Raw genomic sequence first — 25,967 nt, 5'->3', positions numbered from 1 at the left:
GTCTAAGGAAATTCAGAGAAGAAAGGCAAGAATCCAAGTGCAGAACGCTACCTGTTATCTGTCCTCTGGACTCAAGGACTGTGGAGTCACTAGTAGAGGGCATAGCACATCCCGAGAAAGATGTATATCTTTTACGAACAGAATCATGGACCTAATGGGTGTTGCCTGTCTCTCTTTGGACAGCTGGGTACTGATTCTAAATATCAGGGAAGTTTAAGATTATATCCACAGCAATACCCCAAATGATTTCTAGGTAAGTATATTTTTTATAATTTTATAATTTGTTTATTTATTTTTGGCTGTGCTGGTATGTGGCTTTTCTGCTGGTGTTTGGCTTAACTGCTGTGCACAGACTTTCTTTAATTGCCATGAGTGAGGGCTCCTCTTTTGTTGCAGAGCGTGGGTTTTAGGCATGTGGACTCAGTAGATAAGACACACAGGCTTAGTTACCCCATGGTATGTGGAATCTTCCTGGTCCAGGGCTCAAACAAACTCATGATCCCCACACGGGCAGGCAATTCTTAGCCACTAGACCACAACGGAAGTCCTTTAGCTAAGGATTTTATAAAGACAAAATATGTATTTGTTGACATGCTTAACCCAGGACTCAATTAAAAGAGTAGCATGCTGTGTACACACATATATGAAACAAACTATTAAAGGACGCATGCTGTGCTGGGCTAAATTGCTTCAGTCACGTCTGACTCTGTGCGACCCCGTGGACTGTAGCCCACCAGGCTCCTCTGTCCTTCGGACTCCCCAGGCACATGTGAAGTAATAAATCCAATCTCACATTCCTCTTCACTTAGACGCTAAGGCACACAGGGACCAGTAGGTGATCACCTCCGGAAATAACCAATAACATTAACGTCAAGGTCTGAGGTTTATAAATCTACCAAGGGACTGTGTTCTGGTCTGTTCTGGTCTGCATTCTTCAACTTTTGCATCCTGAGTTTTCTGTGGTGGAACCCACAGCACTGAGAGGAAGTGATTTTTTGTTGGGTGAACATGCAAATGAGTTTCACTGATGTTAATCTTCATTGCATATAATTTTATTTCAGTCCCAATTTCATTTCCTTTTATTCTGGAGCTAATGGAGGCTGTGTGTCTGGTTTTGAGTGTAGTGACATAGAAATCAGCAAAGTGAAACTGAAAGTGTTAGTGTTAGTCGCTCAGTAGTGTCTGACTATTTGTGATCCCATGGACTGTAGACTGCAGGCTCCTATGTCCGTGGAATTCTCCAGGCAGGAATACTGGCGTGGGTTGCCATTCCCTTCTCCAGGGAAAGTGCCCAATCCGGGAATCAAACCCGAGTCTCCTGCATTGTGGGCAGATTCTTTACCATCAGAGACACCGGGGAAGCCATGAAGCCACCAGGAAATCAGCAAGTCACACTAATGTTTCATCCTTTCCCAGTATTTTTCTGCTTGTTTCTGTAGCAGCAGTGTACACTCTGTACATTGCTTTACTTATTTATTTATGTTTTTGCTGGAAAGTGCTGTATGGTGAATGCATTTCTCTATGAAGATCATAAAAACAAGCCAAAAAACCCTCCAGAGCTTTATAGAGATGGAAAGAACTCCATAAAGATGAGCTGTGTTTGTAACTTAATTCAACATTCTCTGAGCAGTGTCTAACTGCTTAATCGCCTCATCGCCAAGAGTCTATGCTCTCTGTGTGTGCAAACACACAAACACAAAAGACACACATCAAGGAATCATGCAATCTCCATGTTATTAATATAAGGGTCTCTAAATCTCTCTAGAGATTTGTCATCCAGACATCCTCACCCAGTGATAGCTTCCCTTCATACTTTTTCTAAGCCTTTATAATATTTAATTCTACCAGAAGGGTGCACAAGAATAGGAACCCAGCTAAATTCTGTGGTTGCCAATTTCACTGTTGTCTCTTCTAGTTCTTAAGGATACTTTGCTTTTATTACATTGAGCAGGATTCCATCTTCCCATAAGCACCTCTCTGGGGTCTTAATTAACCTTATTGGATTAAAATCACCTATAAAAACTTAATTTCTGCTGCTCTCTGCACACCACACTGTGGATTCTTGGGACAGAATGTTTGCTCAGGGACTCCATAATTTTTACTTACCTGCTTATCACTTTAGTTCTCTCCTTAACTCAACTGGATACACCAACAGGCCTCCAGGGTAGAATAAGGAGTACCAAGCAATTAAGAAATACTGAGAGTTATAGGAAGATTGAGAATAGTTGGGACTGGTGTCTGGGGAGTCATAGCCAGGGCCTGCAGCCCGGAGACAGATGATTTTGATTTCCCACCTTCTCTCTGATGTCCTTGCTGACAGATGATGTGAAACTAGCTCCCCTGAGCCTAGTTTGTCTACATTTACTGGGATTGCAGGTGTTTGGCTCCATCCTATTAACGGAAAATGATACAAATTCTCTCTCAAGACTTAGTGCAGAAGGATCTCATGTATCATAGAAAACCAGAACATTAGAGAGTTGATTTTAAAGAAGATCTAGTCTTCCCCCAGTTTTATCTACTTTTATATTTAAATTATTTTCTTCCCTCTAGATCTCAAAGATAAAGCACTGAAATAATTGTATTTCCCAAGTAGTTCAGTGTTATCATTGATGGACATGTCTTGCTCTTATTTATTTCTTTTTAGTTCTATCTCCTTTACTGTTCACTTCTCCATTCTCCTTTTCCCAGCAAGGGCACTAACTCAAATGCTCTTAAAGATGTATGATTCTTTGAAAAAATGAATGTTGTTTTATGTATATATATGTTTCAAGCTTGCATAAATACATGGCACGTTATATCTCATAGTTCTTAGTTCTTTTTCCACCACCATTTGTTTTGCATAGTCGTCTTCTGGGTTGCTTGTGACAGCTACTTAGTGAACACTGAACATGCTCACCGCTCTCTATTCATCTTTCTATCCATAGATGCATACCTGGGTTGCTATCAATGCCACATCTAAATACACAATACCGAGAAGCTCATTCTTGTATGGACCTAAGGATGATCCTCTCTGGGATATATATTAAGAAGGGAATTACTAGGGTTTACTAATATATAGTTTCTTTTTTTCCCCTAATATTTAATTTCATTAAATTCTTCAAATTGCTTTCCAGGTAACTGCATTAGCCTACAATTCCATCTACAGGTGTGTTTCCTTTCAACCATAAATATGTGAAATATGTTGTTACTCTTGTTTTGTGTGGGGTCAGTCTGCCTATAGTGATGCTATAGGCTAGGAATGCCAGGAGGCACTCACTTAGAATGGAGCTATTATTTTGCGCAGGGCAAAATACTGTGAAAGTCACTCAGTCATGTCTGACTCTGCGACCCAGTGGAATGGGCCATTGTATTCTTCAGGCCAGAATACTGGAGTGGGTAGCCATTCCCTTCTCTAAGTTATCTTCCCAACCCAAGGACTGAACCCAGGTCTCCCATATCGCAGGCAGATTCTTTACCAGCTGAGTGACCAGGGAAGTCACCAGGCTCTCACTTGGCCCTGTACTATTCATGGCAAGAGCCCACAGACATTTCCCTGACAGAGCCAATGTTGCGCTGGAACGGATCTTGTGGTTCTTATTATGATTGCTAGATGCACCTCAGTCACAGTCAGCCAGGAAATTTGAAAAAAAAAAAGTTTTTTTTTTAATTGAGGTATAGTTGATTTACAATGTTATATTAATTTCTGTTGTGCAGCAAAGTGATTGTTATACATATATATATATATACACATTCATTTTTATATTCTTTCTATATGATTTATCATCACTATTGAATATAGTTCTCTGTGCTACACAGCAGGACCTTCTTATTTATTCATTCTCTTTATAAAAACTTTCATCTGCTAACCCCAAAATTCCCACTCTATCCCTCTCACAACCCTCTTTTTCTTGGCAGCCACCAGTCTGTTCTCTATGTTTGTGATTCTGTTTCATAGATAGGTTCATTTGTGCCATATTTTAGATTCTACATATAAGTGATATCATATGGTACTTGTCTTTCTCTTTCTGACTTTAACTTCACTTAGTATGATAATCTCCAGTTGCATCCATGTTGCTGCAGATGGCATTACTTCGTTCTTTTTCTGTGGCTGAGTAATATTCCCCAGGAACTAAAAACTAAGTATCAGTTGTTTGGACCATAATCTAACAGACTAATTGTTAGGCACTTACACTTCTATACACCACTTTATGATGTTTGCCAAATTAATGGGTATAAAATAATTTAATGTAATTCTGAATTACATTTCTGATTACTTGTGCATTAAGCATCTCATTTTATATTTGTTAGCTTTTCACGTTTCATTGTGAATTGCCTATTTATAACCTTTGCCCATTTTTTAACTTAGTTCACCAGTTTTTAATGTACATTTATAGAAATTATTTGACTATTCTAGATATTTAACTTCTGTTAGCTTTTCACATTGTTGGTATCTATCCCAATAAGTCTGCATAGGTTAATTTTGTCAATGATGGGTTTATATAAAAACATCCTTAAGTATGCAGATGACACCACCTTTATGGCAGAAAGTGAGGAGGAACTAAAAAGGCTCTTGGTGAAAGTGAAAGAGGAGAGTGAAAAAGTTGGCTTAAAGCTTAACATTCAGTAAACTAAGACCATGGCATCTGGTCTCATCACTTCATGGCAAACAGATGGGGAAACAGTGGAAACAGTGTCAGACTTTATTTTTTGGGGCTCCAAAATCACTGCAGATGGTGATTGCAGCCATGAAATTAAAAGACGCTTACTCCTTGGGAGGAAAGTTATGACCAACCTAGATAGCATATTAAAAAGCAGAGACATTACATTGTCAACAAAGGTCCGTCTAGTCAAGGCTATAGTTTTTCCAGTGGTCATGTATGGATGTGAGAGTTGGACTGTGAAGAAAGCTGAGCACCGAAAAATTGATGCTTTTGAACTGTGGTATTGGAGAAGACTCTTGAGAGTCCCTTGGACTGCAAGGAGATCCAACCAGTCCATCCTAAAGGAGATCAGTCCTGGGTGTTCATTGGAAGGACTGATGCTGAAGTTGAAACTCCAGTACTTTGTCCACCTGATGCAAAGAGCTGACTCACTGGAAAAGACCCTGATGCTGGGAGGGATTGGGGGCAGGAGGAGAAGGGGACCACAGAGGATGAGATGGCTGGATGGCATCACCAACTCGATGGACATGTAAACTCTGGGAGTTGGTTATGGACAGGAAGGCCTGGCGTGCTGTGATTCATAGGGTAACACAGAGTCACACACGACTGATCGGCTGAACTGAACTGAACAGAACTGAATTGAATTTGCAAGCAATTTTTTCACCTTATAGCTTGTGCTTTGGGAAATTTACTTAAGAAGTTCTCATTTCAAACTTATAAAAATGTTCCCGTACATTTTCTTCTGTTAGTTTTATAATTTTCCCTTTCAAGATTGGGCTGAATCCCTATGTGTTTCTATATATGGTGTGAAGTAGAAATCCAATCCCATTTTTTAAAATATAATGAGCCATTTTATCCAAGCCTATCTATTCAATGATTCAACATTTCCCATCAGTTAGTGAGTGTCACCACAATGATAAATCAGTTTCTCACATTTACACAGGTCTATTTGGGGCTCTCTATTACATTTTGTTGGTATATTTATTTGTTTTTATGTACTACACCCTATTTCTGGCTTCATTATGTCTTCATGTCCAGCCATGAAAGCTTCTCGCTTTCCTGTTCATCTTAAAAATGAACAACTATTCATTTATTTTTATATTTTCATCCAAGTTTTGGAATGAGTTTACATGGAATTTTGGTTGGAATAGCATTACATTATACATTAATTTCAGGAAAGTAGCATGTTTATTATACTAATTAGCCTTACTCATGATCATGGTATACTGCTACACTTTGTAAATTTTCTTTTGCATATTTAATAGAGTTTAAGATAATTCTTGATGAAATCTTGATTGATTTTTATAAATTTGTTGATAAGGTTTGTTGCTTTGATAGAATGTTTTAATTTCTATTATATGTTTTAATTACTGATAGAGGAACCACTATTGATTTAAGCACTATTAAATTTGTTGACTTCTTTGGATACAAGATTTAGAGTTTGTATCTCTAAACATTAAGTTATGAATATCTCAGTTTATTTCAATCAATTTTATACCTTTAATAAAGTTAAATTTTTTTTCCAAAAAATTTATGGATATTTTTGCTCAGTTAGTGCCTAGATATTGTACATGTTTTTAAAAATGTGCTCTTATAAATCATTTCATCAGAGAGGAATACAACTGATTTCATAAGGTGATCTCAAATCTAGCAACCATGCTTATCTCTGACTTTTCCAACATTATTTCTGTTTTTTTAGGTTTTCTAAGTTAACTACATTACCTGCAAATAATGGCAGTTTCATCTCATTTTCTTCTATACATAGTCCTCTTTTTAAAAAATTATACTAAAATGCTTCTTAGCTTAAAACTCTACGATGGCTGTATTTTTACTCAGACCAGAGTCAACATCCTTCCAATACCTAGGAGGTCTTTCTGTGCCGCCTCAGACCTTTGACCTCAGTCAGCTGCTCTCTGCTTTGGTCCTCTTCCACCAGACACTCTGAACACCTTTCTATCCCTGAAACTTACCAGGTTCAGTTTGCCTGAGGGCTTTCCAGGATCAGCTGCATTTGCATGAGCTGAGAAAGAGTGCTTTGCAACCAGAGCACCTTACTTGCTGCACTTTAGGCCAAATTATGCTTTACATTTCATTTTATGTCTGTCTGGAAAGCTTTTATCTCAGTATCCACATTACTCCTTCACTTCTTTCAACTATTTGCTTAGATAGTCCCTCCCTAGGACACTTAAAATCGACAGAGAGTACTCTGCAAACACTTCTTATCTATCTTTCTTGTTTTATTTTTTTTTTCTACAACATTTATAACTACTTAGCATGGTCTTAACACTTAGATCAATTTGCTTTTCTTTTCTTTTTTTGCTTCTTTTTCTCCCCAACATAATGTCTATAAGGGCAGATATTTTTTGTCTGTTTTGCTCACTGTCATATCCTCAATGCATATAACTGTGTCTGGCATATGAAAGAGGCCCTATAATTATTTGTTGAAAAGTAAAGAAATGAATAGGTGAATGAATACTATTTATGTTCTTATCTTGTTCTACATGAAAAATAGAATTCACCTGACATTTGCACAATTGTAGGAGGTTAGCAGTAGGTTTTGACAATTAACCTTTATCAAATTAAAGTTAAATCTTGTGTATTCAATATCATTTCTTAAGGTAAATAACAGAAAATAAATTCAGTTTTAAAAAACCTTTACAACATACAAAAAAAGATATTAATATCTAAGTTAAAAAAATGTATGAAAAATATTAGAATGAAGAGAAAAAGAAGTTACAACAGTGGCTATCTCTACATTGTGGTACTATAATTTTATTATATGTATAAGTTTTTTATATTAAAAATAATAGATGAGATTCAAATAAAATGAAAATAACCTCATGGCTAGGCAATTAAACTACTCAAGAGTTTCCAAGAACATTAAGTTCCATTTTATTCTATTTATTTCCATTTACCAATTCTTTATTGAGCAACACACTGTGCCAGATGCTAGGAAAGATACAAAGATGAATAAAACACAAGCTGTGTCATTAAAAGAGTTTATAATCTGATGTACACCAGCCATGCAAGAGAGTGAAGTGCTGAGTGTGCACTAACTATGGAACTCTTGACCCTCTGAGTTCCAAATTGGAATCCTGGCACTACATTTGAGCCTTCAAAATTTCCACCCCAGGAGTGTGTTTGACATAATTCTTCCCTGGACAAAAAGGTACTGCCCAAGAAGATGACTTAGGGAGTCTCAAAAACTGGAAGAGGCACGGAAATTGTTTTGAAATGGAAGAAAGAGAATAAAATATGGTAGGTTGACTAGAAGGTGACTTGGCCAGATCGACTGACGGATGGCAGAGGATGTTAGAGTGATGATGGTAGAGGATGTTAGAGTGATGATGGCAGAGGACAGCATGAGTCAGTGATGTTGCCCATACATTTCTAAAGGCATTCTGTCCATGGAGAGCATAGCTTAAGAGATGGGCTAGTACAGCAACAGAACAGAATAGACCAGAACCCAAAGAGGTTCTTTCTTTGTTGTAGGCAACACACATTCCTACTGTAGGCAACAATTTGTCTTGAATTTCATGGAAGATGTCCTGGCAAAGCTCTGACAACTGGCATCCTTATTGGTAGTTGGGTAATGAGGGATTCAATCCTCAAACCAAACTCTCAAACTACTCTGAGAACATGCCAGCTCTGGTCCTTCAGGAAGCAGATGTTGAGATGAAGTTAGAGTTGCAAGAGGTTCCCTGTAAGAAATGTTTGAAAGATAAAAGGGGAAGGAAAATGATTAGGAAGGGGAAGCTTTCAGATCTGCCATTCAGATCTAATATCTGTGAAATGAAAAGCAATGGACACAAGGCTGAGTAGGGAGAGCTTTATACGAAACAGGAGAAACCCTGGAGCAAAGGTTTCTGATGTTGAGGAGAAATGAATGGATCCTCATATCTTCTTAATGATTCATCATTTGCCAAGGGCTATGTAGGAAGTCAGAATCTTACCTTGAAAGTTGAGATCAATGAAAAGGCTCTGAAGTTGCAGGCCATCATCCAACTGCCCTCTTTGCAGCTGAAGGGCAAGTTTTTTCTTGAAGGGACATCTCAGTGGAGTAATGACCTTAGGTCAATAAAACTGCAAGGATCGGGCACACACATACAAGGGCTGGCTTTGCATAGATGCATGGACAGTGTGTTTGTAGTCACACTGCATAAGGCGAAGTATATAGGTACAGACACTAATGGGTATACAATCGTGGTGGTGAGCGTTTGTGTCTGTTCTCTTCTGATGGCCTCATTTTTCTTAGTGAAGTAGAAAGCAAAATTATCTAATGAGTATGAGGATAGGAGAGGAGCCATGAGAGGTTTGAGAACAGAGACATTAGGTGTGGTACCAAATGGAGAAAAAAAGTGAAAGGAAAAGTGTTAGTACTCAGTCGTGTCCAACTCTGTGAGACTCCATCAACTGTAGCCCACCAGGCTCCTCTGTACATGGAACTCTTGTACAGGCAAGAATACTGGAGCAAGTACCATTCCCTTCTCCAGGGGGTCTTCCTGACCCAGGGGTCGAACCTGGGTCTCATGCATTGCAAGCAGAATCTTCACCATCTGAGCAACCAGGGAAGCCCATTAAAAGGGGAAGGACATTCCAAAAGATTCAGTATATGTGTATATTTGGACAAGTAACTTTGTGTGGTTTAGAGTGTTACTGGTGGAGGTTAGGATGAGGCTGGAAATATAGGTTGAGACCAGGTTATGAGTGACTCTGAATGGAATGTGAATAATTTACAGTTTTTTGTTCATAAGTTATAGAGAACTATTTGTGGCTCGAATGAAGGAAACATTAATTAGAATAGTGTTCTTGTTGAAAATATGTCTTTTCACAGCACGGAAAGTAAATTAGAGAGAGAAGTACAGGTACCCCTCACTATGTGAACACTTGATATTCAAATACACTCTAACTACTTGCAAAATATTTGTTTTAAACTTACTACTTTAGTTGAAATACTTGTAAATGAAGCTACATGTTAATACATGGGCTAGCAAAAATTGTTTAAACTGAAATCTGAACAAGAGGATTCAGAGGGGATGACTCCCATCTCTTCTCTACTCTGACAGGATGGTATCTTACGCTCCTGTTTTAAAACCATTTTCTGTATCTTTGCTACCATCTTCCTGACATTATCAAGTAAAAATATTTTTAAAGAGAAGGTCAGTTTTCATTCCAATCCCAAAGAAGGGCAATGCCTAAGAATGTTCGAACTACTGCACAATTGCACTCATCTCACACACTAACAAAGTGATGCTCAAAATTCTCCAAGTGAGGCTTCAACAGTACGTGAACCATGAATTTCCAGATGTTCAAGCTGGATTTTGAAAAGGCAGAGGAACCAGAGACCAAATTGCCAACATCCACTGGATGGAAAAAGCAAAAGGGTTCCAGAAAATCATCTATTTCTGCTTTATTGACTATGCCAGAGCCTTTGCCTGTGTGGAGCACAAAAAAACTGTGGAAAATTCTTAAAGAGATGGGAATACCAGACCACCTTATTGGCCTCCTGAAAAATCTGTATGCAGGTCAAGAAGCAACAGTTAGAACCAAACATGGAACAACAGACTGGTTCCAAATTGGAAAAGCAGTACGTCAGGACTGTATATTGTTACCCTGCTTATTTAGCTTATATGCAGAGTACATCATGCAAAGCACAATGAATGCTTTGGATGAAGCACAAGCTGGAGTCAAGATTACTGGGAGAGATATCAATAACCTCAGATATCCAAATGACACCACCCTTATGGAAGAAAGCAAAGAACTAAAGAGCATTTTGATGAAAGTGAAAGAGGAGCAGGAAGATTTTGACTTAAAACTCAACATTCAGAAAACTAAGATCATGGCATCTGGTCCCATCACTTCATGGCAAATAGATGGAAAAATAGTGGAAACAGTGACAGACTTTATTTTCTTGAACTCCAAAATCACTGCAGATGATGACTGCAGTCATGAAATTAAAAGACGTTTGCTTCTTGGAAGAAAAGTTATGACCACCCTAGAGGACATATTACAAATCGAGACATTACTTTGCCAACAAAGTTCCATCTAGTCAAAGCTATGGTTTTTCCAGTAGTCATGTATGGATGTGGGAGTTGGACTATAAAGAAAGCTGAGTGCCGAAGAATTGATGCTTTTGAACTGTGGTGTTGGAGAAGACTCTTGAGAGTCCCTTGGACTGCATGGAGATCCAACCAGTTCATTCTAAAGGAAATCAGTCCTGAATATTCATTGGAAGGACGCATGTTGAAGCTGAAACTCCAATACTTTGGCCACCTGATGCAAAGAACTGACTCCTTAGAAAAGACCCTGATGCTGGGAAAGATTGAAGCTGGGAGGAGAAGGGGACAAAGAGGATGAGATGGTTTGATGGTATCACCGACTTGATGAACATGAGTTTGAACACACTCTGAGGATTGATTATGGAGAGGAAAGCCAGGCATGTTGCAATCCATGGGGTCACAAAGAGTCTGACATGACTGAGCGACTGAACTGAACTAAGAAAATAACTTTAAAGAAAGGAGTTATCCAAAATGGATGAAAGATCTAAATGTAAGACCAGAAACTATAAAACTCCTAGAGGAGAACATAGGCAAAACATTCTCTGACATAAATCACAGCAGAATCCTCTATGACCCACCTCCCAGAATATTGGAAATAAAAGCAAAAATAAACAAATGGGACCTAATGAAACCTAAAAGCTTTTGCACAACAAAGGAAACTATAAGCAAGGTGAAAAGACAGCCTTCAGAATGGGAGAAAATAATAGCAAATGAAGAAACAGACAAAGGATTAATCTCAAAAATATACAAGCAACTCACGCAGCTCAATTCCAGAAAAATAAGTGACCCAATCAAAAAATGGGCCAAAGATCTAAACAGACATTTCTCCAGAGAAGACATACAGATGGATAACAAACACATGAAAAGGTGCTCAACATCACTTATTATCAGAGAAATGCAAATCAAAACCTCAATGAGGTACCATTACATGCCAGTCAGAATGGCTGCTATCCAAAAGTCTACAAGCAATAAATGCTGGAGAGGGTGTGGAGAAAAGGGAACCCTCTTACACTGTTGGTGGGAATGCAAACTAGTACAGCCACTATGGAGAACAGTATGGAGATTCCTTAAAAACCTGGAAATAGAACTGCCATATGACCCAGCAATCTCACTTCTGGGCATACACACCAAGGAAACCAGATCTGAAAGAGACACGTGCACCCCAATGTTCATCACAGCACTGTTTATAATAGCCAGGACATGGAAGCAACCTAGATGCCCATCAGCAGACGAATGGATAAGGAAGCTGTGGTACACCATGGAATATTACTCAGCCATTAAAAAGAATTCATTTGAATCAGTTCTAATGAGATGGATGAAACTGGAGCCCATTATACAGAGTGAAGTAAGCCAGAAAGATAAAGACCAATACAGTGTACTAATGCATATATATGGAATTTAAAAAGATGGTAATGATTACCTTATATGCAAAACAGAAAAAGAGACACAGATGTACAGAACAGACTTTTGGACTCTGTGGGAGAAGACAAGGGCGAGATGTTCAGAGGGAACAGCATTGAAACAAGTATACTCTCAAGGGTGAAACAGATCATCAGCCCAGGTTGGATGCATGAGACGGGTGCTCAAGGCTGGTGCACTGAGAAGACCCAGAGGGATGGGATGGAGAGGGAGGAGGGGAGGGGGGATCGGGATGGGGAACACATGTAAATCCATGGCTGATTCATGTCAATGTATGGCAAAAACCACTACAATATTGTAAAGTAATTACCCTCCAACGAATAAAAATAAATGGAAAAAAATAAAGAAAGGAATTATCATACACTTTTTAAAAAAGCTCATACACGTAAAGGAAATGCTGGAGGTGATAAAATATATTGAGCAAAGGGAATGCTTTCACTATATAAGGCTGGGCTATACACAGGTCTGTATCTGTTGGGCCTGTGATAAGAAAATAAATGTTGTGGAAGTGTTGTTGATGCTGGAAAGTTCCACTGTGTTACTTGAGAATACCATAATATTTTTTAATAAGTAGAGAAATATCTTATGTAATGGCTTCAGAACTACACTCAGCATGGGATGCCATTTAGCTCCATGTTGAGATAGCAGAAGGCACTAGAAGTTTCTAAAGATCTGAAGAGAGCAATGGAGAAAGGGAATGATGGGTGGGAGAGATGAGTTTCAAAGCAAGTCAGAAATGTTTTGAGAAACCTGAGAAGCTGTAAGATTTGATAATTTGAAGATTCTTGGCAGGCTCACTCTAAACACTTGCAGAGCAGGGGGTAAAAGACAATCCAGCCTACAGTCAACCCAAGCTTGCCTTGACCAGCTCCATCACATCCTTGAGGGGTCTCACCCACCTGAGTGCAGACACCCCAGCCCATACTTCAAAACTCCACCCACTGACTCTCTCCCAACACCAGGCTCAACAAAGGGCTATGCATAACCACTCTCTGTGTGGCACCCAACTTTTGTAGCACCAGCCTAGAGAAAGGGCTGTGCAGGCCCTGGAAGTGAACTTGTGTCCATGTGGGCAGGGGACTCGGGGTTTTAGCTACCCCGATTCTGCTTTAAAAGAGGGACAGAAACATAAGGTGATCACGTCCTCTTGATCTATAGGAAGGGATCTAGAAGAGGGAGGACCAGGGATAAACCCAGGGTAGGTTTGCTGAGATCTAAAGGTACTATTGTGTAAGCATTGCCACTAATAGTGAAGGTGAAACAATCTTAATAAAATAAAGGGAACCATCGATGACAAAAAGGAAGAGCCATGAATAGTAGAGGATAAATCTTTGCAAGAAACTTTAGGTGATATAAGTAAATTATTGCTATTGTTTGTGACTATGATCCTAACCTGAATAAGAACATCAAATTTACATAAGCGGTAATTTTACATGCACCACCTCTTACTGAAAGAAACTGTCTAATTGCAACCAAAGGGCTTCAAAATGGTTGCTAATGAGAATTCCATCCCAATGCTTTGTCTATGGTTTTAGATGGCCCTCTATTTTTAAAGTATTGGGTGCCAATAAGTGAAACTGTAAACATCAGACATTAACATTTTCACTTGTTTTTTCACCCACTCATTAAAGCTAATCTTGGTCACCACCAAAACTCCAGCGACTCCATCCTCCCCCATCTTAACACCAAACCTAACTCAAGCAACTTTTTAATTGGTACTAAACCATTTTTTCCCCTGAAATTTTTAAGATGCTATTTGCTTTCTTTATAAACCCTAAGCATATTACTGGGTTTCCCGGGTGGCTCAACTATAAAGAATCTGCCTGCCAACACAGGAGACTCAGGTTTGATCCCTGGGTGGGGAAGATCCCCTGGAGAGGGAAATGGCCACCTGCCCCAGTATTCTTGCCTGGAGAATTCAATGGACAGAGGAGACTGGAGGGTTACAGGTCATGGGATTTCAAAGAGTCAGGCACGACTGACCATATGCACACAAACATACAACCATACTTCATATTTGCATTGTAGTTATATTCATAGAAGTATAAAAGGAAAATATGCAAAAATTCTTGTAGTTTCCTTGTGTACTGCAGATAAATATATCCACTCTGTCCATTAAATATTAGATAATTGGTGCTTTATATGCTTTGTATCGGAGAAGACAATGGCACCCCACTCCAGTACTCTTGCCTGGAAAATCCCATGGAGGGAGGAGCCTGGTAGGCTACAGTCCGTGGGGTCACTGGGAGTCGGACACAACTGAGTGACTTCACTTTCACTTTTCACTTTTATGCATTGGAGAAGGAAATGGCAACCCATTCCAGTGTTCTTGCCTGGAGAATCCCAGGGGGTGGAGCCTGGTGGGCTGCCGTCTATGGGATCACACAGAGTAGGGCACGACTGAAGTGACTTAGCAGCAGCAGCATGCTTTGTATCACAAAGGAATTCTTGAAGGATTACTGTACAAATATTTAGAATAGTGTTTCTATACCTAGCTGAGGAGAAAGGCCCACTTATTTTAGAAATTTCCAATCTCACACAAATCTTACACAAACTATAATAAAAATAAATTATAAACCTAACAAGTAGGTTAAATTGATTGAATTCAGGGAGCACTGTTTGGTGGTAACCTTCCCCACTGTGGTACCTGTGCTGCAGAGAAGAGCTAAAGATAGCTCTTCAAGGGTGTGTACTTCAAAGCCGCTGGAGAAAGGTGATTAGGAGTTGGGTGAGCAGATTGACTCAAAACATCCACTCTAGCATTTCAAACACATTCTAACTCTTGGGACACCTTATTCTATAGTGCACAAGAAAATTCTGACATTTAAATTTTATTTAGTGTAATGGTACCTTTGGGTTAAGGTTGACTCAACCAACCAAGTGAAATGCCAAAGCTAATACATGACCTATGAAATGGTGCATTGAATCCAGGCTCTACTCATCCATATCAATGAATGAAACCAACATACTTCTTTCACTCTGGTTCATTTGTGGTGCTGGAGAAGACTCTTGAGAGTCCCTTGGACTGCAAGACCAAACCAGTCAATCCTAAAAGAAATCAGTCCTGAATATTCATTGGAAGGACTGATGCTGAAGCTGAGACTCCAATACTTTGGCCCCCTGATGAGAAGAACTGACTCATCTGAAAAGACCCTGATGCTGGGAAAGATTGAGGGCAGGAGGAGAAGGGGACAAGAGAGGATGAGATGGTTGGATGGCATCACCAACTCAGTGGACATGAATTTGAGCAAACTCTGAGAGATAGTGGAGAACAGAGGAGTCTGGTGTGCTGCAGTCCATGGGATGGCAGAGTCAGACATGACTTAGCAACTGAACAGCAATACCATTAGGATCCATTTCTATACATATTTCCTTGGCCCTATAACTTCCAGTGTTGATACAAATGTGGAATAATAGAAACTTCATACAGTGCTATGATGACCAGTTTTATGTGCCAGCTGGATTAGGTTACAGTCTCCAGCTATTCTTTAAAACACCAACCTAGGTGTTGTTATAAACATGCTTTGTGTGTGTTATTAACATTCATATTCAGTTGAATTTAAGTAAAGGAGATTACTGTAGATAATCTGTGTGTGCCCAATTCTATCAACTGACAGTCCTTAAGGTCAGAACTGAAGTAGTCCTGGAAAAAGAAGACATTCTGTCTGTTTATTGCAGCTTTATCTTGTATCCAAGAGTTCAGTTCTTCCTTCCTGATACGTGGACTTTGACATTACCTAGTGTGACCCTCATAATAGCATAAGCCAAGTCCTCTCAACATATCCTTTAATATATGTCTCCCACTGGTTTATGTCTTTTGTTGAATTCTGACTGATACTGCTTAGGCTGCAAATTGATATAGAACATCTTTGAAGGCAATTTTGGATATTTACAAAGTTGAAAGTGTGCCTATCCTAAATTCCAGTTTAAATGTTTAAACATTTAATTTAAACATGCTGAGTTTAAAACCCTAGGGGGAAACTCTCTTTCATTTGTTCAAAGAATATATATATATATATATATATATATATATATATATATATATATATATGTAAAAGAATTTTTATTGCAATATTGTTTACAATGTGACCATTTGGAAACTAATTGTAACTCAGTTGGAGAATAGATAAATATATAAATAAATAAAAATCTCATATGAACAGAAACTAACAAACTAGAACTCCTTGTATTAATATGAATAAATATAATAGAATATAAAAGAAGAAAGGTAATGGTGTCAGTCAGGGGAGTTGTTTTAAAATCTCCTTGAATTAAATCAAAAGAAAACAAGGCAGCCACCACAAAACCAGAGAAAATGTCTTCAACCAAATTAGTCAACAAAATATCCTCATGAATTTCAGAATATAAGTGGGGCCTAACTAGCAAAACCCAAAATACCTCATGTGATATCTTTTAAAAGCGGGGAATAAAACAAAGAAAAATTAAAGAACATCTGAAATTTCTTAATTTGAAGCACCCCAAAGACCCTAAGGAGTACTCATTCCCAAAGAGTGACAGTATCTTCTTAGGAGACCCTGTCAGGAAAACATGGCTAAATGTGTATTATTTATAGATATCCACATAGGTAGCAAAATTTATAAAATGTACAGTGATAAACAATATTTGAGGATAGTAGTTATCTCAGGGTAAGAAAAGAATGAAATCAGGGATTTTACACATAAAACTTTATTGTATCTATAGAGTATTTTTTGGAAAAAAAAATTAGAAAAATATGTGAAGTGAATAATGCAAATATTAATATTTGGCAAATTTGGGGGGATTGGTGAATAGGCTTTGCAATTATTCTCTCATTATAAATATGCTTGAAATTTTTCATTATTTATTAATATATTTAAGATAAAGAGCAAGAGCAAATTTTATGACTTCCCTATTCCTAGTCTGAGTGCTTGGGTGATGGTGATGTCATTCAATGTGACAGAAGGAAAGAACATCTGATTCCTAAGCAAAGATAAGGTATTAAGCTGTGGATATATTAACGGAGAAAAGCCTCAAGTGTGTTTCCACCCTACACAGAGAGAACTATCCACATGTCTTTCTTCTCCTTTCTCTTTATTTTTTGAGTTTTCTAGACTGGTTAGGCTCATCATGAAAATGAATGACAGAGTATGTCTAGACTTCGATAAAGAATGGAATGAAGCTTCCCGTGTACCTTAAAGACCCAGTGAAGAAAGGCGGATTAAATGGAAGTCCAGTTAGCGTTACTCAAGATTTTCCATAGAATTAGTTCTAGTTTGGCCCTAGATAGATTAGTATCAAACAGCACTGGTATCTCTAATAATTAAATTGTATTTGCTAGAGTTACTATATTGCAAGTGGTAAGAATGGGATAAGGAGTTAATCTTCACAGCAAAAAAAGTAGTACCTAACGTTTAATGCATTCTGAGTACTAGCTAGGCTGTTTCATAAACACTTTAATTATGACATAGTATTTTAGTCATCACAACAGCTCTTTGAAGTAAGTATTGTGACTATACCAGTTACACAACTAAGGGAATTTGGATTCAGAGAGGTTAAGTAACTTTCCAAGGTCATTCAGTAGCTCACATACTTACTTTTACTGCCTTACCTGAAATTTCCTAGAGTCCATGGGAAAAAGTAGTAAAACAAGATGGTTACGGGTGTGGGTGGTAGGAGTCAGGCCAGATCTTAGTGTGTTTCAGTTTTCCATTCACTAACTCTATAGCTTTGGGAATTACTTAATCTTTCTCACTCTTCATTTCCTCATCAAAAATGGCAATAATAAATGTCTGATTTCACAGGGTTTTGTGGAGAAAAATAACATGATGTAAGTAAATAAATTCCTTCTTATATGTGCAAATATGGTGGAAGTTAGGAGCCACTTTAGGATAATAGAAAGGAATAACTAATATGAATGATAACCTCTTGGAAAGAGAACTTTTGGCCTGATATCCTTGAGATTACATCATCCCGTTGGCTCCTATATATAGACTAGATCCAGGGTAACCCACATTGTGGATTATATGCATGCGGATCATTTTGGAATGAGTTATTTTCTACAATAATGACCAAGCAGAGACTGAGTTCTTGGACTTCTTTCTCTTGTTCAGAATCCAGCAAGCTGGAGTCCAAGTTCTTTTCTTCTAGAGATCCGGAAGAGTAGCCCTGCTGATGGGTGAGGTTATCACATATTTTAAAGTTTTGGACAAGCAATTAACTCACAGTGGATGTTCTGTCAGTACTGAGCAGGACATGGTGGAGAAGCTTCAAATGATAACTTGATGATAAATGTTTCTTTCAGTCAAGCTTGCCAAGCTCATTCTGACCCAATAGGACCTATTAGCCCAGAGCCAAGAGGAAGAGCTCAAAGCTTTAAAAGGCTTTTTAATACAACTTTGCTTATGGTTAATGTTAAATAGTGTAGAAAATTGGGAAACAGAGATTTTTATATGTATATTATAAAAGTAAGGATATTTTTCACCAATAGATAGTTAAAATCATGTCCTCAGCTAGATTTTCTTTGAAATGTGAAGCTTCATGGAAAAATATGGATTATTTTGAGAGACAATTTTACAGATACTTTTCACTTGTGCTATATATTTCAGACTCAGTTGAAAAGACTTCTTTCTGTGTCATGCTATGAAATTTAAGTCAACATGAGGTGTTTTTTTTTTTTTTTTTTTTTGGTCTTAAAAAAGCAGGCTTAAGTCCTCAGATTCGGTAATTGGATAATTTAAATCTCAAAGACAGGGCTTATGGTGATTATCTTTCATCTGAGGTTTTATCCCATGAGGAGGGATAGTATTCGACACACTAGCATAAAATGTGAGTTGAATAGGACCACGTCCCCAACCCCCCAAGAAGCACAGTTCTTTGGAAAAATGATTGCTTTGCTTTGCCGTGTTCTTGGCTTCTGCATTAAGACAGGAAATCTCCAGGTACAGAGTTCAGGATAGTATAAATATGTATCTTTGATAAGGTTTCAAAGGACTTTCTCCAAGTATGTTTTTAAAAAACATATTTTCTAATAATTTTTATTTTGTGATCACTCAGAAAAATTCTGGGAAGCTAGAAATTGCCATCTATATCTTTCAGATGAAAAGTTTATTTTCCTATTTGGTAAGTAGCTATTTGGGCTCTTTCTGAGGCCATGACCTTCCTTTTTAAATGCATCAGAATAACTGATAGATGTATTCCAGTCACCTGTCAGGTATCACAGGAGAACAGGGTGTCTTCAGACTTTGTGATACTGGAGGCATGTGTTTATGAAAATCCAAGGCAGGTTTTTCCCTCTAGCAAAAATACTCCAAGGTAAATGATTTAATGTATAAACTATGCAGGGTAATGTGAAACTTCTCTTGGATATTTTTGGAAAATTCAAGAAAAAGTAAGTTATCTAACAACAACAACAAAAATATCCTGCATTTTAAAGGCCTGGCTTTACCTGAAAGTAATTCTTCTCAGGTAGCAAGTGTGATCCACCGGTTTGGGGGGTCTAAAGAGAAGGTGACAGTGTTAGGGAAATGTTAGCTGCTGTGAAGCTTGTTTGTTCAGCCTCTGTCAAAGTCAGAGTCTCAGTCTATTTCTTGAAAAGCATCTCTGTACCCAAGACCATTAGTGGAGGAGGATGAAGCTGGGGAGCGGTGCTGTTGAGAATTTCCCATGGGTTGTTAAAAAAAAATCACATGTGATCTCAGATCAGAATCTTTGCATATGTGTATGAGGAGACAATTATATGCAATATTGTGGGTATGCAGCCATGAAATTAACAGATGCTTATTCTTTGGAAGAAAAGTTATGACCAACCTAGACAGCATATTAAAAAGCAGACATTACTTTGCCAACAAAGGCCCATTTAGTTAAGGCTGTGGGTTTTCCAGTAGTCATGTATGGATTTGAGAGCTGGACTATAAAGAAAGCTGAGCGCCGAAGAATTGATGCTTTTGAACTGTGGTGTTGGAGAAGACTCTTGAGAGTCCCTTGGACTGCAAGGAGATCCAACCAGTTCATCCCAAAGGAGATCAGTCCTGAATATTCATTGAAAGGACTGATGCTGAAACTCCAATACTTTGGCCACCTAATGCGAAAAGTTGATTCATTTGAAAAGACCCTGATGGTGGGAAAGACTGAAGGCAGGAGGAGAAGGGGATGATAGAAGATGAGATGGTTGGATGGCATCACTGAATCAATGGATGAGTGTAAGTAAACTCTGGGAGTTGGTGATGGACAGGGAGGCCTGGCATACTACAATCCATGGGGTCACAAAGAGTCGGACATGACTGAGCGACTGAACTGAACTGAATATTGTGGAGAAATAAAAGAAAACCAGACTGTTACAAACAAATTGACTAGCTGTATCAGATCAAACATTTCTCTGAGAATAGTTGAATAAAGGGAAAAAAAAATTGCTTGAAGATATCTGAAAGCTTCCAAGAGGGCTGAGATTTGTGAGCCCAATATTCAAGACAGGAAAGAAGGGCAGAAAGCACCATATCGGGCACCCCTTTTCTCTCAAGGTGTTTGTAAGTTTGAAAGCAGCAGAGGGGAGCTGAGCAGAGAGGTCGGCTGAACATAGGTCTGGCCAGATGATAATTGGAATTTGGAGCTTTCCAAAGCCACACCCTAGATGTGAGGATCAGCTAGAAACAAACCAGTCCTCCAAAGACAGAAATCCAGTCTCACATGTACTCAGTCTCAAAACAGAAACCAACGAGAACAAGAGAAAAGACAGAGCTAGCCCATCTCACTGGAGGGAAGTGACCTCTCTCTTACCCAAGGCCAGACCCTCCTCCATGGCCCTCTATTAGTCATCCTCCCTCCATCAATCTCTTTCCTGCACTTAGAGCCACACCACATTGCCTTTCTGTGCTCCAACATTCTTGACTCCTTCGGCATACGCTGTGCCATGAAGGACTTTTTTCTTGTCATTAGATGTTACAAAAGTGCTTCTCTGAGTAGAATCGACTGAGTAACACTATGACTTGATGCAACAACTTTCTCTGGGCTTTTCTCTTCCCCAGATGCTCTTCTTAGACATATTTCAGAAACCATAGAGTGATTATTATGCTAATTAAACACGCACATTTTCTTGTCAAGAATCTTGCTCTTTCCTGATTATTCACTAGAGTGCAAACCATGTTACATGGCAGACCCTCCTGGATAAGTCCATGAAACATGAGACAAGATCCCCAAGTACACATTTTGGCTGAATGCTAAGTGACCAAGGGTTAAAATCAATATTTGGCCAAAACTAAAGCTTAAGACTAATATTTACCTCATGGAATGAATTTCCAGGACACAAGAAAAAACATTAAAATCTCCAAGTTTTAATTTCATAATTTAAAATGCCAGTAGTCAATTTTTTAAAGCTTCACTTTATCGTATATGACGGCAGTTTTCTTAGATTTTGCAGCTGAGGTCAATACATTCAGCCTTCACAATACTAAATAAATTCTCACTTTCAATTCAGGTCAAGGAAGGAGGAAGCCATTCTCTTTTGAGCTTTGCCATTGCTAAGTGTTTCAGATGGTGAAATATTCCTCAAGACATTGAGCTTTCCTTATGGACAGAACTGCAACATATAAAGCACATAAGGAGAAAATTTTATACTCTAAGTTACATTTTTTGGTTTATTTCATCTTTTTGTAATTTACTTCTTATTTTATATTGGAGTATAGTTGATTTACAATGTTGTGTTAGTTTCAGATGTGTGGCAAAGTGACTCAGTTATTCATAGACATATATTCTTTATTTTTCAGATTCTCCCATATAGATTATTATAGGATAATGAGTAGAGTTCCCTGTGCTATACAGTAAGTCCTTGTTGACTGTTTTTTATATAGTAGTGTGTATATGTTAATCCTCAACTCCTGATTTATACCTTCCACTCCTGCGGTAACGATGTTTGTTTTGAAAGCCTATGAATCTGTTACTGTTTTGTAAATAAGTTCATTTACATCATTTGTTTAGATTCCATGTATAAGTTATATCATATGATATCTCTCTTCTTCTGTCTGACTTACTTCACTAGTATGATAATCTCTAGGTCCATCCAATTTGCTGCAAATTGCATTATCTCATTCTGTTTATGGCTGAGTAATATGCCATTGTATACATGTACCACATCTTTATCCATTCCTCTGTCAAAGGACATTTAGGTTGCTTCTGTGTCTTGACTATTAAATATAGTGTTGCAGTGATCATTGGGATGCATGTATCTTTTTGAATTATGATTTTCTATGGATATATGCCCAGCAGTGGGGCTGCTGGATCATATAGTAATTCTATTAGTAGTTTTTTAAGGAAATTCCATATTGTACTCCATGATATTTACATTCCCACCAGCAGTGTAGGAGGGTTACCTTAGGAATCAAGAAAAAAATGCTAATTTGAGAAAGAAAAAAAAGTTGTCATGCAGAAATCAGCTTATAATACAAGCTTACAAGGCAAATATAATCTTTCACCCCAAACTAGTCTATGTAGGAGAATCTAAATAGTGAATTCCACCTCATAACAAAGTTAGACAGAATTGAGTGTTCCTAAATGGCAGCCCTGGACACCCTAGGTTAGAAAAAAGAGAAAGAGAGAGGAAAATGAGTCTAATAGAAACAGTGAGAAAGACAGTGGTAGACCAGAGACCAAGGAGAAGAATGACTAGTGAGAGATTAAATTCCTGTGTTCAAGATGACCAAGTATTTTCATAATTGTGACATCTAACAATTACTCTCCTTCTATGACTCCACCAATCTGCAATAAAAGTTTCATAAATAGCCTTCGGTAGTTGGTTCTTTGGGGGAATGAAATATAGGCAAGACCACCAGAACCTGAGGCACAATCATAGCTGACAAGGGGACAACTGCCTCTGAGAATAATATAAAAGATCCTGGATGGTCCATTCTCTGTATGGGGAATCCAGAATGAGAGGGGTCTAAGAGACTACTGCGTCCACAAAGCATCCCCTGGAACATTGGGGGAAAACTAAACCTTGCAAGTGTACTAGATGGAGGCTTGAGACATTTTGCTTTGCATTACTGATGACTGATGTCCAGAAAGTTTTATATTAGAGACAAGAGACACTTGAATTTCACAAGCAAAAACTTTTTAACAGCCTAAAGTGTCTTTAGGTAAAAAAAAAAAACCCAGTATTTTGGCACTACAGGTATATAACATGATTTAGAAGGCAGCATTGGCAGGGATGTTAGGTAGGGAATTCATGGTCTTGATTTTTGGATATCTACCATCCACGATGCCCTCTGGTGTAATGATTCTAAGACTCTAAGGTTCAGTGTGAGTTTTTGGTCTTCTGGGGTAGAATTTTTTTATATCATCAACTCTGCAAACAGATAATTTGTGGTGAAAAGCTTAAAAAATTAGAAATTTCTGTCCTTCCATCTATTTATAAAAGATGTGACTATTTCATATGTGACCCCAGGTTGTGTTCTGTTCATGGTATGTCCATTGTACTGAATTTCTCATGTATTCTCTGGAGCCTTTGGTGGCTTTAGGTTCGACATGTATGGAAGCTCAGATAGCTATTCCTCTCCATCTCAGTGACCATTCTATGTGAGCCTGTTATAAAAGAGATTCACGATATTCTACAAATTCTGGCTGCTATTCAAAGTAGATTTGAATGAAAGTTTCAGGTGGAGGCACCTATATGAATCCATAGGAAGAATGACTAAATAAAACAGGTAAATGACACTGGCACCTTATACAGTAAAAGCAGAATAGTCAATGACAGAAGTTCAGTCTCTTCACATGGACAATTCCCTCCCTAACAGAGCCCCTTCAATTATTGCTCAAGGTTTACATCTTAGAAACTTATCAAAGAGTCTTAGCAATATAAGCAAGATGGAAACTTCCCCTCCAGATTTAGACCCATCTATTTGTTTTTGCAGTTTAAAAAATTGATGTATGGCAGAAACCAACACAGCATTATATACAGCAGTTATCCTCCAAGTAAGAATAAATAAGTTATAATAAATAAGAATAAATAAATAAGAACAGTAACACCAAAAAAAAAAAAAAAAGGATTTTCCTTATTACACTCTGATATTGATTGACTGACTACCTACATCAAATGCAGAGGGCAGGGCACTGGGCACTGTATTCTGGTGCCCAGATAAGAACTTAGAAAATATTTGTGGAGCTGATAAATGTGCTTGCATGAATGCTCAGCCACTCAGCTGTGTGTGACTCTTTGCCACCCCATGGACTACAGCCTGCCAAGCTCTGCTGTCCATGTATTTTCCAGGCAAAAATACTCTAGTGGGTTGCCTTTTCCTTCTCCAGGTCATTTTCCTGACCCAGGGGTCAAACCCGCCTCTCCTTCATTGACAGGCAGACTCTCTACCACTGTGCCATAAATGAGGAAGTAGATTCTCAAAAATGAGTTGTGTTACAGAGTATGTTCTCATTAGTTATCTATTTTATACATAGTATCAATAGCATAGAGGTATCAATCTCAATCTCCCAATTCCTCCCACCCCCCACCTTTTCTGTTTGGTATCTATACATTTGTTCTCTACATTTGTGTCCCTACTTCTGCTTTGAAAATAAGAACATACTGTATAGTACAGGGAACTCTACCCAATGCATTGTGGTGACCTAAACGGGAAGGAAATCTAAGTCAGCAGGGATATATGTATACATATAGCTGATTAATTTTGCTGCACAGTAGAAAGTTTGTGCAGTCTTTACAAAGTTACAGTCACGTAACATTGTAAAGCTAACACAACACTGTATACTCCAATAAGAACTAATTTAAAAATGAATTCGTTGGGGAGGGAGGTGGGAGGGGGCTTCAGGATGGGGAACACATGTATACTGTGGCGGATTCATGTCAATGTATAACAAAACCAATACAATATTGTAAAGTAATTAGCCTCCAAAAATAAATAAATAAATAAATAAATACTAATAAAATAAAAAATGAATTAGTTGAAAACTGTGATTAATTTTGCTAAGAAAGATAACACGGAGTAAAGTGAAAGTGTATTTTAGGAGACGGGGGGGGGGGGGGGGCGGAGCAACACCTGAAGGAGACCTGAACCACGTGCAATGGAAGAGAAAGAGCATCACAGGCAGGGAGTAAACCCTGGAAATCCAGAGGAAAGAAAGAACTTTAGATGTCCTAAGAATTTAAGAGAGGGGTGGTGTGCTTGGAGCTGTATGAGTGAGAAGCATTTTTGTGCATGCATACTAAGTCCCTTCAGTTGTGTTCGACCCTTGAGACCCCATTGGCTGCAACCCGCCAGGCGCCTCTGTCCACGGGATTCTCCAGAAAAGAACACTGGAGTGGGCTGCCATGCCCTCCTCCATGGAGTCTTCCTGACCCAGTAATCAAACCCGCATCTCCTGCAGCTCCTGCATTGCAGGCTGATTCTTTACCGCTGAGCCACAGGGGAAGCCACAAAGAAGCATCATATAGGTTTAAAATAATAGCTAGAAGATGGCTTGGGTTCTTGAAGCCTGGGTTAAGGAATTCTGAATCATTCTAATTACAATAGAAAATCTCTGAGGGGTTTTAGTCAGGGTGTGCTATGATCTGATTTAGGTTTTATAATGCAAATGTATTTTGAAGGAAAAATGGAACCAACCAGTTTATGAGTTCAAATTAGTGGACAGAGAGATGAAGGAAAAGAAACAATGAGGAATGACCTCTTCTTTTAGCTTCAACAACTAATGGTGCATTCTTTAAATAATTTGTCTATTTTGGAATGTGGAAAATTAAGAGCTTTGAAAAATCTGTTAGATGGATATGATACGTGCATAGCAGGATGTATGAATTGAAGCTCAGTAGGGCATGAATTGGGGATGCAGTTTGGGAGCCATAAGCATATGAATAGCATTTCTTTTTCTTTTTTTGGCT

Source organism: Muntiacus reevesi, chromosome 12 (assembly GCF_963930625.1).
Source record: "Muntiacus reevesi chromosome 12, mMunRee1.1, whole genome shotgun sequence".
NCBI classification, from domain to species: domain Eukaryota; kingdom Metazoa; phylum Chordata; class Mammalia; order Artiodactyla; family Cervidae; genus Muntiacus; species Muntiacus reevesi.
The sequence above is the reverse complement of the archived record's forward strand: the minus strand, read 5'-3'. Positions refer to the sequence as shown.